The 15,854-nt window shown below is 44.1% G+C and overlaps 1 protein-coding gene across 1 annotated transcript in view; it reads right to left on the bottom strand.

The window, feature by feature from the left end:
- LOC128686994 (putative neural-cadherin 2) overlaps positions 1-11,265 on the bottom strand; it is a 919,537-nt gene extending 908,272 nt beyond the window's left edge. The window contains exon 1 of the mRNA XM_070082349.1: positions 10,420-11,265. The gene's annotated coding sequence lies outside the window, so the exon portion shown is untranslated. The remainder of the gene's footprint in view (positions 1-10,419) is intronic.
- Positions 11,266-15,854: the final 4,589 nt, after the last annotated feature.

The following is a 15,854-nucleotide window of genomic DNA, read 5'->3' as shown; positions in this document are numbered from 1 at the left end:
ACATCCTGTCTTTGTCCACCTTATATGTTCCACGCAGCATTTTGTATGTCGTTATCATGTTGCCCCTGACCCTCCTGTCCTCCAGTGTCGTCAGACCGATTTCCCTTAACCTTTCTTCATAGGACATTCCCCTTAGTTCTGGAACCAGCCTCGTTGCAAACCTTTGCACTTTCTCTAATTTCTTGGCGTGCTTGACCAGGTGTGGGTTCCAAACTGGTGCTTCGTACTCCAGTATGGGCCTGACGTACAAAGTGTATAGAGTCTTGAAGGATTTCTTACTGAAGTATCGGAACGCTATTCTCAGGTTTGTCAGGCGCCCATATGCTGCAGCAGTTATTTCGTTAATGTGTGCTTCCGGCGATGTGCTCGGTATTATACTCACCCCCAGATCTTTCTCTTTGAGTGAGGTTTGCAGTCTTTAGCCGCCTAGCCTATACTCTGTCTGCGGTCTTCTTTGCCCTTCCCCGATCTTCATGGCTTTGCATTTGGCGGGGTTAAATTCTAGGAGACAGTTGCTGGACCACGCGTCCTGCCTGTCCTGGTTTCTTTGTAGACGTGTCTGGTCCTCATCTGATTTAATTCTCCTCATTAACTTCACAACATCTGTGTGTGTGTGCGTGTGTGTGTGTGTGTGTGTGTGTGTGTGTGTGTGTGTGTGTGTGTGTGTGTGTGTGTGTATGTATGTCTGTCTGTCTGTCTGTCTGTCTGTCTGCCTGTCTGTCTGTCTGTCTGCCTGTGTGTGTGTGTGTGTGTGTGTGTGTGTGTGTGTGTGTGTGTGTGTTTCACTAAAGCCATTTTCCACTTGTTTTAAAAGTAAAATGGACTGAAGAGAAAAATCGTGACGAACCTGTGTGGGAAGCAGACACTACCAGCTGGGGTCTTCTCCTCCTCGTTGACGTGGTTGTCCTCCTTCTTCTCTTCCTCCTCCTCCTCCTCCTCCTCCTTCTCTTCTTCCTCCTCCTCCTCCTCCTCCTGTTTCATAAACAAAATTATCTTTGCACAAGTTATTTTCACTAAGAGTTATATATAAATTCTCTCAAATACACACTTACACGTAAATAAACCTAAACACACACACACACACACACACACGCACGTGGTGCTGGAAAACCTCATGCACCAACATGTTAAGGACACTACCAGAGTGAGAGGGGAGGATGAACCAGCAAGATTGGACCTTGTGTTCACCCTGGGCAGTTCAGACATTAAAGACATCACGTATGAGAGTCCCCGAGGAGCTAGCGACCACGTAGTTCTGTGCTATGAATATATAGTAGAGCTGCAAGTGGAGAGAGTAACAGGAGTTGAATGGGAAAAGCCTGACTATAAAAGAGGAGACTACATAGGGTTGAGGAACTTCCTGCGGGAGGTCCCGTGGGACAGAGAACTGGCAGGAAAGCCAGTAAACGAAATGATGGAATATGTAACAACAAAATGCAAGGAGGCAGTGGAAAGGTTTATTCCCAAGGGCAACAGAAACAACGGGAAGACCAGAACGAGCCCCTGGTTTACCCGACGGTGTAAGGAGGCAAAAACAAAGTGCAATAGAGAATGGAAAAAGTACAGAAGGCAGAGAACACACGAAAATAGGGAGATCAGTCGCAGAGCAAGGAACGAGTACGCACAGGTAAGGAGGGAGGCCCAGCGACAGTATGAAAATGACATAGCATCGAAAATCAAGACTGACCCGAAACTGTTGTATAGCCACATCAGGAGGAAGACAACAGTCAAAGACCAGGTGATCAGATTGAGGACAGAAGGGGGAGAACTCACAAGAAATGATCAGGAGGTATGTGAGGAGCTAAACAGGATATTTAAGGAAGTTTTTACAGTAGAGACAGGAAAGGCTGTGGGAAGACAGCACAGAAGGGAACATCAAGAGGGAATATACCAACAAGTGTTGGATGACATACGAACAACCGAGGAGGAGGTGAAGAAGCTGCTAAGTGACCTTGATACCTCAAAGGCGATGGGACCGGACAACATCTCCCCATGGGTCCTTAGAGAAGGAGCAGAGATGCTGTGCGTGCCTCTACCCACAATCTTCAACACATCCCTTGAAACTGGGCAACTACCTGAGAAATGGAAGACAGCAAATGTAGTCCCCATATTTAAGAAAGGAAACAGAAACGAGGCGCTCAACTACAGACCTTTGTCTCTGACATGTATTGTGTGCAAAGTCATGGAGAAGATTATCAGGAGGAGAGTGGTCGAACACCTGGAACGGAACAAGATTATAAATGAAAACCAGCATGGGTTCATGGAAGGCAAATCTTGTATCACAAACCTCCTGGAGTGTTATGACAAGGTAACAGAAGTAAGACACGAGAGAGAGGGGTGGGTTGATTGCGTTTTCCTAGACTGCAGGAAGGCCTTTGACACAGTTCCCCACAAGAGATTAGTGCAGAAGCTGGAGGATCAGGCGCATGTAACAGGGAGAGCACTGCAATGGATCAGGGAATACCTGACAGGGAGGCAGCAACGAGTCATGGTACGTGAAGAGGTATCACAGTGGGCGCCTGTGACGAGCGGGGTCCCACAGGGGTCAGTTCTAGGACCAGTGCTATTTTTGATATATGCGAACGACATGATGGAAGGAATAGACTCTGAAGTGTCCCTATTCGCAGATGATGTGAAGTTGATGAGAAGAATTAAATCGGATGAGGATGAGGCAGGACTGCAAAGAGATCTGGACAGGCTGGACATGTGGTCCAGAAACTGGCTTCTCGAATTCATTCCTGCCAAATGCAAAGTCATGAAGATTGGGGAGGGGCAAAGAAGACCGCAGACAGAGTATAGGCTAGGTGGACAAAGACTACAGACCTAACTCAGGGAGAAAGACCTCGGGGTGACCATAACACCGAGCACGTCACCGGAGGCACACATCAACCAAATAACTGCTGCAGCATACGGGCGCCTGGCAAACCTGAGAATGGCGTTCCGATACCTTAATAAGGAATCGTTCAAGACACTGTACACTGTGTATGTTAGGCCCATACTGGAGAATGCAGTACCAGTCTGGAACCCACACCTGGTCAAGCACGTCAAGAAGTTAGAGAAAGTACGAAGGTTTGCAACAAGGCTAGTCCCAGACCTCAGGGGAATGTACGAGGAAAGGTTGAGGGAAATCGGACTGACGACACTGGAGGACAGAAGGGTCAGGGGAGACATGATAAGGACATACAAGATACTGCGGGGAATAGACAAGGTGGACAGAGATAGGATGTTCCAGAGAGGGGACACAGAAACAAGGGGTCACAACTGGAAGCTGAAGACTCAGACGAGTCACAGGGACGTTAGGAAGTATTTCTTCAGTCATATAGTCGTCAGGAAGTGGAACAGCCTAGCAAGTGAAGTAGTGGAGGCAGGAACCGTACATAGTTTTAAGAAGAGGTATGATAAAGCTCAGGAAGCAGAGAGAGAGAGGACCTAGTAGCAATCAGTGAAGAGGCGGGGCCAGGAGCTGAGTCTCGACCCCTGCAACCACAATTAGGTGAGTACAATTAGGTGAGTACACATACACACACACACACACACACACACACACTCGCACACTCACACACACACACACACACACACACACACACACACACACACACACACACACACACACACACACACACACACACACACACACACACACACACACACACACACACACACACACACACACACACACACACACACACACACACACACACTCGCACACTCACACACACACACACACACACACACACACACACACACACACACACACACACACACACACACACACACACACACACACACACACACAGGTCCTGTCAAACCCACATGGGGCCAAAACAAAGACAGGGAGCACACTAGGACAGAATGAGAGGTTGGAAGACATTGAAGGAACTAGGACATGTGCAAGGACCTTACCAGATACCTGTGGGGGCCAGGAGCAGGTGAGCAGGAAGGATAAACCAAGAAGCATAGAGGCAATAACTAGGGAAGGGACTGAAGGAAGGAACACTCCACGGGAAGGAACTAAAACACATCAGAGGATGCAATGGGAGTCACAGTGGGAGGTGGAAATGGGAAGATGCGTGTTTGTCTATGGGCTAGACGAAGCTAAAGGGGAAACTTATGATGAAAGAAAGCAGGAGGAGAAAAAAGCGATTGAAGATATCATGAAGGTGATAGGCGAGGGGGACATGACCCAGGTGGCAAATTTTCGGAGAATTGGTTGGTTCACAAAGAAAAGGAATCGGCCTCTCAGTAATTTTCAAGGCAGAATCAACCCGAACCATGATCCTGCAGGAGAAAGCACGTCTGAGAGGCAAGCAGGAGTTCCGGAGTGTGTACCTCGATCGAGACAGAACACAGGACGAAAGGAAGACAATGAAAGAGAGAGTTCAAAAACGAAAGGAGAAATGGGAGGAAATGAAAAAGGTGAGCAGAATAATCCAGGATCAAATGGAAGGACAAGCGCACCCCCCAGAAACACCTGCAGAAGGACTCCAGCCACGACACCCCCAAGGCAACTGAACAATCCAAACCAACCATCACACACCGATCCCTCTGTTTCCACCCCCTGCACCACAGTTACAGTATTAGAACAGAAGTTGAAGGTTTGGTACACAAATGCAGATGGATTAACGAATAAACATGAGGAATGGCAAGAAAGAATTAATGAAAAGTCCCCAGACATCATAGCAGTTACAGAAAAAAAACTCATGGAGACAATAACAGATGCAATCTTCCCACCAGGATACCAGATCATGAGGAAAGATAGAAAGGGCAGGGGGGGAGGTGGGGTTGCTCTGCTCGTAAAAAACAGATGGAAATTCGAGAAAATGGAAGGAATAGATGAGACGGGAGAAAGAGACTACATAGCAGGTACACTTCAGTCTGGGGAACACAAAATGGTCATTGCAGTGATGTATAATCCACCACAGAACTGCAGGAGGCCAAGAGAGGAATATGAAGAGAGCAACAGAGCAATGGTGGACACACTTGCTGAGGTGGCAAGAAGAGCTCACTCCAGCAGAGCAAAGTTGCTGGTTATGGGGGATTTCAACCACAGGGAGATTGACTGGGAAAACCTGGAGCCACATGGGGGTCCCGAAACATGGAGAGCCAGGATGTTGGACGTGGTGCTGGAAAACCTCATGCACCAACATGTTAAGGACACTACCAGAGTGAGAGGGGAGGATGAACCAGCAAGATTGGACCTTGTGTTCACCCTGGGCAGCTCAGATATTGAGGACATCAAGTATGAGAGTCCCCTAGGAGCTAGCGACCACGTGGTTCTGTGCTTTGAATACATAGTAGAGCTGCAAGTGGAGAGAATAACAGGAGTTGAATGGGAAAAGCCTGACTATAAAAGAGGGGACTACATAGGGTTGAAGAACTTCCTGCGGGAGGTCCAGTGGGACAGAGAACTGGCAGGAAAGCCAGTAAATGAAATGATGGAATATGTAACAACAAAATGCAAGGAGGCAGTGGAAAGGTTTATTCCCAAGGGCAACAGTAACAACGGGAAGACCAGAACGAGCCCCTGGTTTACCCGACGGTGTAAGGAGGCAAAAACAAAATGCAATAGAGAATGGAAAAAGTACAGAAGGCAGAGAACACACGAAAATAGGGAGATCAGTCGCAGAGCCAGGAATGAGTACGCACAGGTAAGGAGGGAGGCCCAGCGACAGTATGAAAATGACATAGCATCGAGAATCAAGACTGACCCGAAACTGTTGTATAGCCACATCAGGAGGAAGACAACAGTCAAAGACCAGGTGATCAGATTAAGGACAGAAGGTGGAGAACTCACAAGAAATGATCAGGAGGTATGTGAGGAGCTGAACAGGAGATTTAAGGAAGTTTTTACAGTAGAGACAGGAAGGGCTGTGGGAAGACAGCACAGAAGGGAACATCAAGAGAGAATATACCAACAAGTGTTGGATGACATACGAACAACTGAGGAGGAGGTGAAGAAGCTCTTAAGTGACCTTGACACCTCAAAGGCGATGGGACCGGACAACATCTCCCCATGGGTCCTTAGAGAAGGAGCAGAGATGCTGTGCGTGCCTCTAACCACAATCTTCAACACATCCCTTGAAACTGGGCAACTACCTGGGAAATGGAAGACAGCTAATGTAGTCCCCATATTTAAGAAAGGAAACAGAAACGAGGCACTAAACTACAGGCCTTTGTCTCGGACATGTATTGTGTGCAAAGTCATGGAGAAGATTATCAGGAGGAGAGTGGTCGAACACCTGGAAAGGAACAAGATTATAAATGAAAACTAGCATGGGTTCATGGAAGGCAAATCTTGTATCACAAACCTCCTGGAGTTTTATGACAAGGTAACAGAAGTAAGACACGAGAGAGAGGGGTGGGTAGATTGCGTTTTCCTAGACTGCAGGAAGGCCTTTGACACAGTTCCCCACAAGAGATTAGTGCAGAAGCTGGAGGATCAGGCGCACGTAAAAGGGAGGGCACTGCAATGGATAAGGGAATACCTGACAGGGAGGCAGCAACGAGTCATGGTACGTGAAGAGGTATCACAGTGGGCGCCTGTTACGAGCGGGGTCCCACAGGGGTCAGTTCTAGGACCAGTGCTATTTTTGATATATGTGAACGACATGATGGAAGGAATAGACTCTGAAGTGTCCCTGTTCGCAGATGACGTGAAGTTGATGAGAAGAATTAAATCGGATGAGGATGAGGCAGGACTGCAAAGAGACCTGGACAGGCTGGACATGTGGTCCAGCAACTGGCTTCTCGAATTCAATCCAGCCAAATGCAAAGTCATGAAGATTGGGGAGGGGCAAAGAAGACCGCAGACAGAGTATAGGCTAGGTGGACAAAGACTACAGACCTCACTCAGGGAGAAAGACCTTGGGGTGACCATAACACCGAGCACATCACCGGAGGCACACATCAACCAAATAACCGCTGCAGCATACGGGCGCCTGGCAAACCTGAGAATAGCGTTCCGATACCTTAATAAGGAATCGTTCAAGACACTGTACACTGTGTATGTTAGGCCCATACTGGAGTATGCAGCACCAGTCTGGAACCCACACCTGGTCAAGCACGTCAAGAAGTTAGAGAAAGTACAAAGGTTTGCAACAAGGCTAGTCCCAGAGCTCAAGGGAATGTCGTACGAGGAAAGGTTAAGGGAAATCGGACTGACGACACTTGAGGACAGAAGGGTCAGGGGAGACATGATAAGGACATACAAGATACTGCGGGGAATAGACAAGGTGGACAGAGATAGGATGTTCCAGAGAGGGGACACAGGGACAAGGGGTCACAACTGGAAGCTGAAGACTCAGACGAGTCACAGGGACGTTAGGAAGTATTTCTTCAGTCATAGAATTGTCAGCAAGTGGAATAGTCTAGCAAGTGAAGTAGTGGAGGCAGGAACCATACATAGCTTTAAGAAGAGGTATGACAAAGCTCAGGAAGCAGAGAGAGAGAGGATCCAGTAGCAATCAGTGAAGAGGCGGGGCCAGGAGCTGAGTCTCGACCCCTGCAACCACAATTAGGTGAGTACAATTAGGCGAGTACACACACACACACACACACACACACTCACACACACTCCCACACACACACACACACACACACACACACACACACACACACACACACACACACACACACACACACACACACACACACTCACACACACACACACTCACACACACACACACACACACACACACACACACACACACACACACACACACACACACACACACACTCCCACACACACACACACACACACACACACACACACACACACACACACACACACACACACACACACTCACACACACACACACTCACACACACACTCGCACACTCACACACACACAGACACACACACACACACACACACACAGACACACACACAGACACACACACACACACACACACACACACACTCACACACACACACACACACAGACACACACACACACACACACACACAGACACACACACAGACACACACACACACACACACACACACACACACACACACACACACACACACACACACACACACACACACACACACACACAGACACACACACACAAATTTATTTTTAATGTAATTCTACAGTAATAATAAAGGAATCTCACATTTTCCCTGATGACAACAAGTTTAGAATTTTTTTGTAGCTCTGAGAGATGGGGATTAAAAGAGGAATATAGTTGTGGAGAGACCAGACAGGTGTGGGAGAGACAAGACAGGTGTGGGGGTTCCCAGACAAGTGTGGGGGAGACCAGACAGCTGTGGGGGATACCAGATAGGTATGTGGGAGGCCAGACAGGTGTGGAGGAGACCAGTCAGGTGTGGGGGAGACCAGACAGATTTCGGGGATACCTAGACAGGTGTGGGGGATGCCACACTGGTGTGGAGAAGACCGCCCAGCGTGGAGGAGACCAGACAGGTTTGGGGGATACCAGACAGGTGTGGGGGATACCAGACAGGTGTGGGGAGACAACACAGGTGTGAAGATCAGACAGGTATGCTGGGTGACTTAATTTTTCTCTCAGGTCATGTGTGGTACGTCTGTGTCCTCATTTTTTCCTTCCAGGAGGAAGAGGAAGAGGAGGATGCTGGTCAACAGCTCTTGATCAAAGTCATCAGAGCTACCCTCTCCTTTCTTGGATCAAACCCCTGTTACCTCCTATTCCCCCAGGTGTTGTATGCTTATCATGGGCTTAGAGTCACCCCCATGAATGCAAAAATAGAAATAATAATAATAATAATAATAATAATTATTATTATTATTATTATTATTATTATTATTATTATTATTATTATTATTATTATTATTAAAATAATAATAATAATAATGTATTTATATTTACTTTGTGTTACAGAGGAGGTAAGATTCTGCTTCATGGTTTTCTAACAATGATTTGACTGGAATAGAATCCAAGTCTCTTGTGTTGTCTCACATCAGCTTCTGAATCCATGTATGGAGTCTGCTGCTACTTTGCCGGTCTTGTAACACGCGTCACTTCATCTGTACACTCACACAAATCAAGTTCTTTACATGAATCTGAGACACAAATGCAGACATTATTTCGCTCTGTGTAGAGCTTGATCAATTTGACTCGATTAGGCTCTACACAGAGCAAAAATGTGTCACAATAAATGCTTCTGCAACCTGTCTGTTTCTCATTACTGTCAGCGGTGCGCCTCTGTGTCGAGAGCTTTGTATCTCTCACTCGGTTTTGCATTACCGCTTTATAGTATCTCTCATTAGGTTTTGCATTAAAGCTTCCATAATATCCCTCTCGGAGGAGACAATGTCAATGTGATGACAGCTGATGCAAAATATTTCCCTGTTTTCACTTATAACCATCTCGTTTACCTCGTTTTAGTCTCACACACATCACAGAGTCTCTGTTAACCATGCCTTCATTACAGAGTATCTTGTATGTCATGACCACGTCTCCTCACGTTATGTGAGTTTCATCAACCTTAGTCTTGCCTGGTGGTGCATTTTTCAGTTCCTCGACGAAGTTAGTGAAAGACCTCGCGCTTATATTTTTAACAATTGGAGGGTTTCGTACTGGTGAATAATACGAGAGTATTGTTCTTATGTATGTCAAAGCGTACCTAAATATTACCTTGAAGTTCTCAAAGGCCGTTCTTACATCAGCCAGCTTTGTACATGCTGGCGATATTAACCGGTTTATTTGACTAGATCATTTCCTTAAACCCCGTAGTTGTTTTCTTACTAAATAGTACACTATCGTCTTACGTCAATAGGTTCAATTTCTTTAGCCTCTACTCATAGCTCATTCTCCTTAGCTCTAGGACTACTCCAGCTGTGTACCTTTGAAATTATTCTAGTTTCTTAAGATGCTGTATGTGGTGAAAATTCCATGTTAGTGAGCCTTAAGGGTTTTAACTCTTATTATTGTTTAATTATTGGACTTGAAGTCTTAGGTCACGTGTTGGGCCACATATCCACTTTATCCATAAGTAATTAATAAACATGAGATACCCAGAAAGTGGTTAGTATACCTGTGTGTGTGTGGAAGAGCACACACACACAGGTATCAGATCCGAAACTATAGCATCATTCAAAAAAATAATAAACAGATATTAATTATATGAGATCAAAAGTTGGACAAACCTGCCACCTCAGGCTGAAGGAAAGGAAATTCTCGAAATCACAGAAAATTTGTTTAACACGACAGATTTCGTACATAATTTTAAGAATAGTATGAAAGGGTCTATGAGGTCAGGAATTTAGTGTTCTCCATTGTAAGTAATAAGTAGACGAGGAGTAGAACCGAGACAGACTCAGTAAGTACAAATGAGTACACACACACAGACAGAACAAGTTCTTAATGGAACACAGTTTAACAGTTGTTAACCACGGTATGAAATTACAATGAAGGTTTGAAGTATCTACTTACCGTATTGGACAGGAGCTAGTAGTCCGTCAGCAGGAAAGCAGAAGACTACCTGCCACTTGCAGTAGGAGCCCTCTGCTAGTCTTCCGTGTTCTGCTTGGGCACCACCTTCAAGAAATGTCACAATAGCACACACAATTTTATGTATTTGAAAGAAGAGCGACAGCAATGCTTCCTTGGAGCTGGTATTATTGCTATTCTATCTGGCCCCCAGGAGGTCCCAGCGCGAGCAATATAACAGGATACAAGAATTGAGGAAGAACCCTCTCACCTGCCGACATTAATAATAATTCCTCGCGTTCCTATCCCTCCATAGTCAGGGTCAGCCTCTAATAATGCAGCACCAAGTCGCCGGTCTCTGCGAAAATCTCAGTACCCGCCGTTGTGCTGGTGTGTCTGAGGGCGTCACACTGCTCAACACTGGTACTGAACTACCCGCTGGCACGCAAACACCAGCTCTCTTACCCGTGAGTGACGGTAGCCTAAACGATCGCTCCAGGATAACACCTGGTGCTATTGTTGTCCCGGATTTGTGTTTGCAGTATTCAAGCGAGGCTCAGAAGGAAAAATATATTGTGAAAATCCACAGTATCTCGTCTTAAAACTCACGAAATGCAAATTCAACTTTCTCGAAATTTTCAGATCGGGTGGAATTTCGGGTTAATTTATTATTTCTCCACTGGTGTTTTTTTCTGCAACACATTCTCACGTATCACCTATGATGGGAAAATAAATTAGTAAACTACCGGTAGTTGACCGGGAGTTGTGAGTGTGAGGGAGGGAGCAGCGGCTCTCACATATCAAGAGAGAGAGCGGCGAGTGTATCCTGGTCGGTGGTCGAGGAGAGAGTGAGACTGTGCAGATCAACAACAGCAGCAGCAGCTGCAGTGGCTCCGTCCCGTGCCAACACCTACACCTCAGTGTACGTCTTGACACTGGCAGGTGGAGGTGTTGACTTTTGCCTTCTGGTAATAATAGCATCTTATAATATTCTATTCATTTCTTTAATGGTTGGGCTGGTGAGCCAGGCGAAGGCCTCGTCCATGTGACCATAAGCTCTGCTGAGCAGAATAAGATCCGAATCACGAGATATTTTCCCATTTTTTTTCCTCGCAAAATATACATTTCCTTCCCCTCCTGCTTATCCATACATACCAAAACGCCTTGAGAAATTTCATTTATATATATATATATATATATATATATATATATATATATATATATATATATATATATATATATATATATATATATATATATATATATATATATACATTTGGCTAAATATATATTATTTTTTCTTTCAAGAATTTTGTTGCAAAAATCAAATCAGTAATTAATTACGTCATTTAAATTGACAATGTCTTCAGACTTGTACTTCGTATTACTCCATGATGCTCGAGAAGTCATTTTCTTATTAGAAGTAAACGAAACTTATTCAAGATCATCAGGTTCAAGTTCTTTAGAAATCAGTTTGTTGAGGAATCAAAAGAACGATGTTCAAGATCTTTAAGGTTCAAAATAATTAGAGACCAATGAAAAGTTACTTATCGTTAATGCGAAGAACTTGGTACACGTATAACACCTGGGTGTCTTCATCTGAAGACGTTTCGCCAACCAATGGCTTTGTCAGTTCATTACAGAGAATATGTAAAGACAGTAGATGAGGTAATCAGTCCTTCAGCCTTGCAGAACTATACACAAGACAGTGGAAGATAAGGTAATCAGTCCCCCAACCTTGCACAACTGTGCAGAGAGGGGAGTGGAAATTAAGATAATCAGTCCCTAAGCCTGGAAGCCGGTGTTCAGTACCTTAACCTTGATGAATCTGAAGTAAAGGCAGGTAAATGGACTCTTATATACTGCTGCATCTCATCTGACTCCAGTATATAAGTGTCCACCGTCCTGCCTTCACTTTAAGATTCATCTAGACTAAGGTACTGAGCACCTTCTTCCAGGCTGAGGAACTGATTATCTCATCTTCTACTGTCTTCACATATCATCTCTGTATTGAAATGATAAAACCACTGGTTGACGAAACGCAAAAGAAAAAAGACACCCAGGTCTTACACATGTGTCTAATTCTTCCTCTTGTCGGTAATGTATACTTTTACTTTACGATAAAAACGCATTATGTCTCCCGAAGCTGCGTTACTTTTGGAAGGGAAGGAGAGAAAATGTCAAATACCTCGGTGATAAAAAGGACAGGAAAAGACAAGAAACTTGAGATAATTAAGACTCATGTGCAACAGTTGGTTGTCTTTCCAAAACTTTTCGCCTACACAGCAGGCTTCATTAGTCTAAAAGAGAGATGGTAAATATGGAGACAGCAGAAGTAGTGGAGAGGTAAGGATGATGTGATCCGTCCACCAACTTTGAAGGAGTGACTCACCAAATCGTAATGGTACGATTGCAAACAAACCATACCACGGGTGGGGATAGAACCCGCGATCAGAGAGTCTCAAAACTCCAGACCGAAGGAGTAGTTGGAGGCGGTCAGTCCCTCAGCTTCGTAGTCATGAACCATCACCAGGCTGAGGGACTGACCACCTCAAGCTACCTCTTCAAGGTTGCTGGACTGATCACATCATCTCCAGCTTTCCGCTGCTTCTGCTGCCTCCTCTGTTTTTGATTAATGAAGCCTGCTGTACAGGCGAAAAGTTTCGGAATACAACTACCTAAGTGTTGCACATGTGTCTTACTAACCATTTGTCGGTATTGTATTAACGTTGGTAGAATTACCGACAATATGTTAGGTAACAGGGCACAAGTGCAATTAATGTGACATTTTATTGTGGCAACGTTTCGCTCTCCAAGAGCTTTGTGAACCATATGTCAAGCCGTTACGGCTTTGTCAAGTCGTAACGCCTAGACTGCTTGAGCTTAGTCAAGCCGTAACGGCTTGATAAAGCTCCTGAAGAGTGAAACGTTGCCACAATAAAATATCACATTAGTTGCACTTGTGTCCTTTTACATAACATTTATCAGTATCGTATATCAGTAATATATTCACAGAATAACCTATATAGAGAGAAACACAACGTTTCACTTGTGTATGTTGAACTTTCTCACTAATTCACTTTCTGACTAAATTACTTGAGAAAATTCCCCAAACACGAACTAAAAATGTTACTCTCATTTCTCAAGTCTTTCATCACTACCTGTCGGCTGTTGCCACAAATTCGCATTCATGGACTGCACCTAGGTGATTATTGTAGCAGCAGTAACAGCCTGGTTGATCAGGATTCATTGCATCAAGAAAATGACACAATCCCCAGCCTGTGTAAGACTTTGTTTTAATGCAAGGAAATATATCTAATAAAGTGATTATGTGGGAACAGTCGAAATACTAATATGACGTTGATGAAGGAACATAAGTTTAAATATTCACGAAGATTGTTTTCGTTTTAAGGTTTTCTCAGTGTTGATGAAGATAAATTGGTTAAAGCATTGAGCGAAATATATATTCAGATATCGCTATGGGTCTCAAATTATATTTTTAATAATGAATAAATGCATTTCATTTTGCTGAAGAGGGCCCAAGTGTTAGGCCGAATTCTACAGAATTCATCTTATTTTCTATTTTATTGTCTGTGGATTAGGTTCTACTACATACATGAATTATGTTGATGTGGACATCAGGAATTACAAGATAACTCTCCAGTAAATAGTATTTCTTAAATTTGGACGTACACATGGTACACATGGGCCTGTGGACATTTATTGTAATGATATAACAAGATAAAACTTTTGATTTTAAATGTTAGTTTTATACTTCAGCTATACCAGACGGGGTTTTAACAAGTCCTTCCCGTTCCCAGCCTAGATTTAACTGCCCACAAAAGAGCGTTATTGTGGATATAGTGCAAATTATTAAGATGTAAAGAACAATCAGTGTTTAAGGAAGAAGTTCCGTAAAGAGCTACGTCTAGCACTGCAGGATGATGTTATTAAAATACTAAGTCGCAACAGGCAAAATTGCTTAGTTAAATCTAATCTTAATGAATATCAGGTATTGATCAGTCACTCGGACTACACAGAGGACTCTTAAAGGACTAGAGATCATGCGTGTCATGGAAGGCACGAAATTAATAACAGTGGCAAAAATCAGTGAGCAGAAACTAGTGAGTGAATAATACTGTTGCCAGATATTAAGGCTTATATATCTCGCAAGTATGTAAGTAAAATGTGATTGCCTCATTGGTCAGGATAAGTCAACCAGGATAAACACAATGATACGATTCAATGCCATGATAGACTCCTAGCCCTATAACAGACTCGCTTCAAAACTCTATTGTCTAAGACACACGTTAAGGTGGGATAGACTTTGGCCCTATTGGCGAGCTACGGCAACACCTATCGCTGGTGGCAAATGACAGAAGTCCAAAAGTGGGCCATCTCTGGATGGGAGGCCGGCACAAATAGAAAACTGGCACAAGAAAGAGTGGGTTCCAAAACCTGGTGGTCTTTAGTCAGGAACCGACGTGGATACTCACCTCGTGAAATTATTCCACCTCTAAATCGAGGGAATGGTACTGTTCCCTCTAGCAATCAAGAGGAAGCAGACCTATTTACTGAACATTTTGCTGCCAAGATACAAGTCCCTGATCCCGTGAGGAGGCACCTCCTTTCCTAGCCGCAAGAACTGTGTCAGAGTTGTCATAGGTGAGCCCAAGATTGCTGAGATTGCACTGAGCAGACGAATAACATTCCTCAGCAATGCATCAACCATCAGGGTAGAATGACAGCTCCCCCAGTCGGGAGAGCAATACTTTGTACAAGACGTTTATTGAGCTTAAACACCTGAGAAATCCCATTTGAACCTTAACAATATTTTCATCTTTCTGGGGCCTTTGACAACTGTAAAAATCAGAAATGATATATTGAAGGAAGAATAAAATATAAAACAAGAATTTTTGAGGTCTGTAACAGGTCTGTAAAAGAATTGTCCTTGATTATATGAATTTTATTAATTACAAAGATCCCCAGTGAGAGATGAAATTCAGGCCAGACATGAGAACTGGATTGCAAATTCTGATATTCAGTGAGTTGCATGATAAGAGTTATGATTGATGTATGAAGAGTGCAAAGCGGAGTCATGAAACGAGAGTTGGCGGCACTGGATGTACTGTGAAGATCAACAATGAGTTGTATAAAAGATATTAGTAGCGAAGCAGAAAATTGCGGAACTCCAGAGAATATGTCACAGTAACTTTTCTGGAGCGTCTTGCCATTATCATCTTGTCAGTTCATAAGAGTACCGGGCCGACCGAAAGGTCGTCTAGCTAAATTTCTAATTTGTGGGTTTATAATGATAAAAAAAAGAGGATTGAGACACTTATGCAACATATGGTTATCTTTATTAAGGAAACGTTTCTCCACAAAGTGGCTTCATCAGTCCAATACAAAGTAGAAATATGTAAAGAGCGGAGGAGTTT

Source organism: Cherax quadricarinatus, chromosome 7, assembly GCF_038502225.1.
Source record: "Cherax quadricarinatus isolate ZL_2023a chromosome 7, ASM3850222v1, whole genome shotgun sequence".
Taxonomy (NCBI): domain Eukaryota; kingdom Metazoa; phylum Arthropoda; class Malacostraca; order Decapoda; family Parastacidae; genus Cherax; species Cherax quadricarinatus.
Note: the sequence above shows the minus strand (reverse complement) of the source record. Positions and strands in the feature narration are given on the sequence as shown.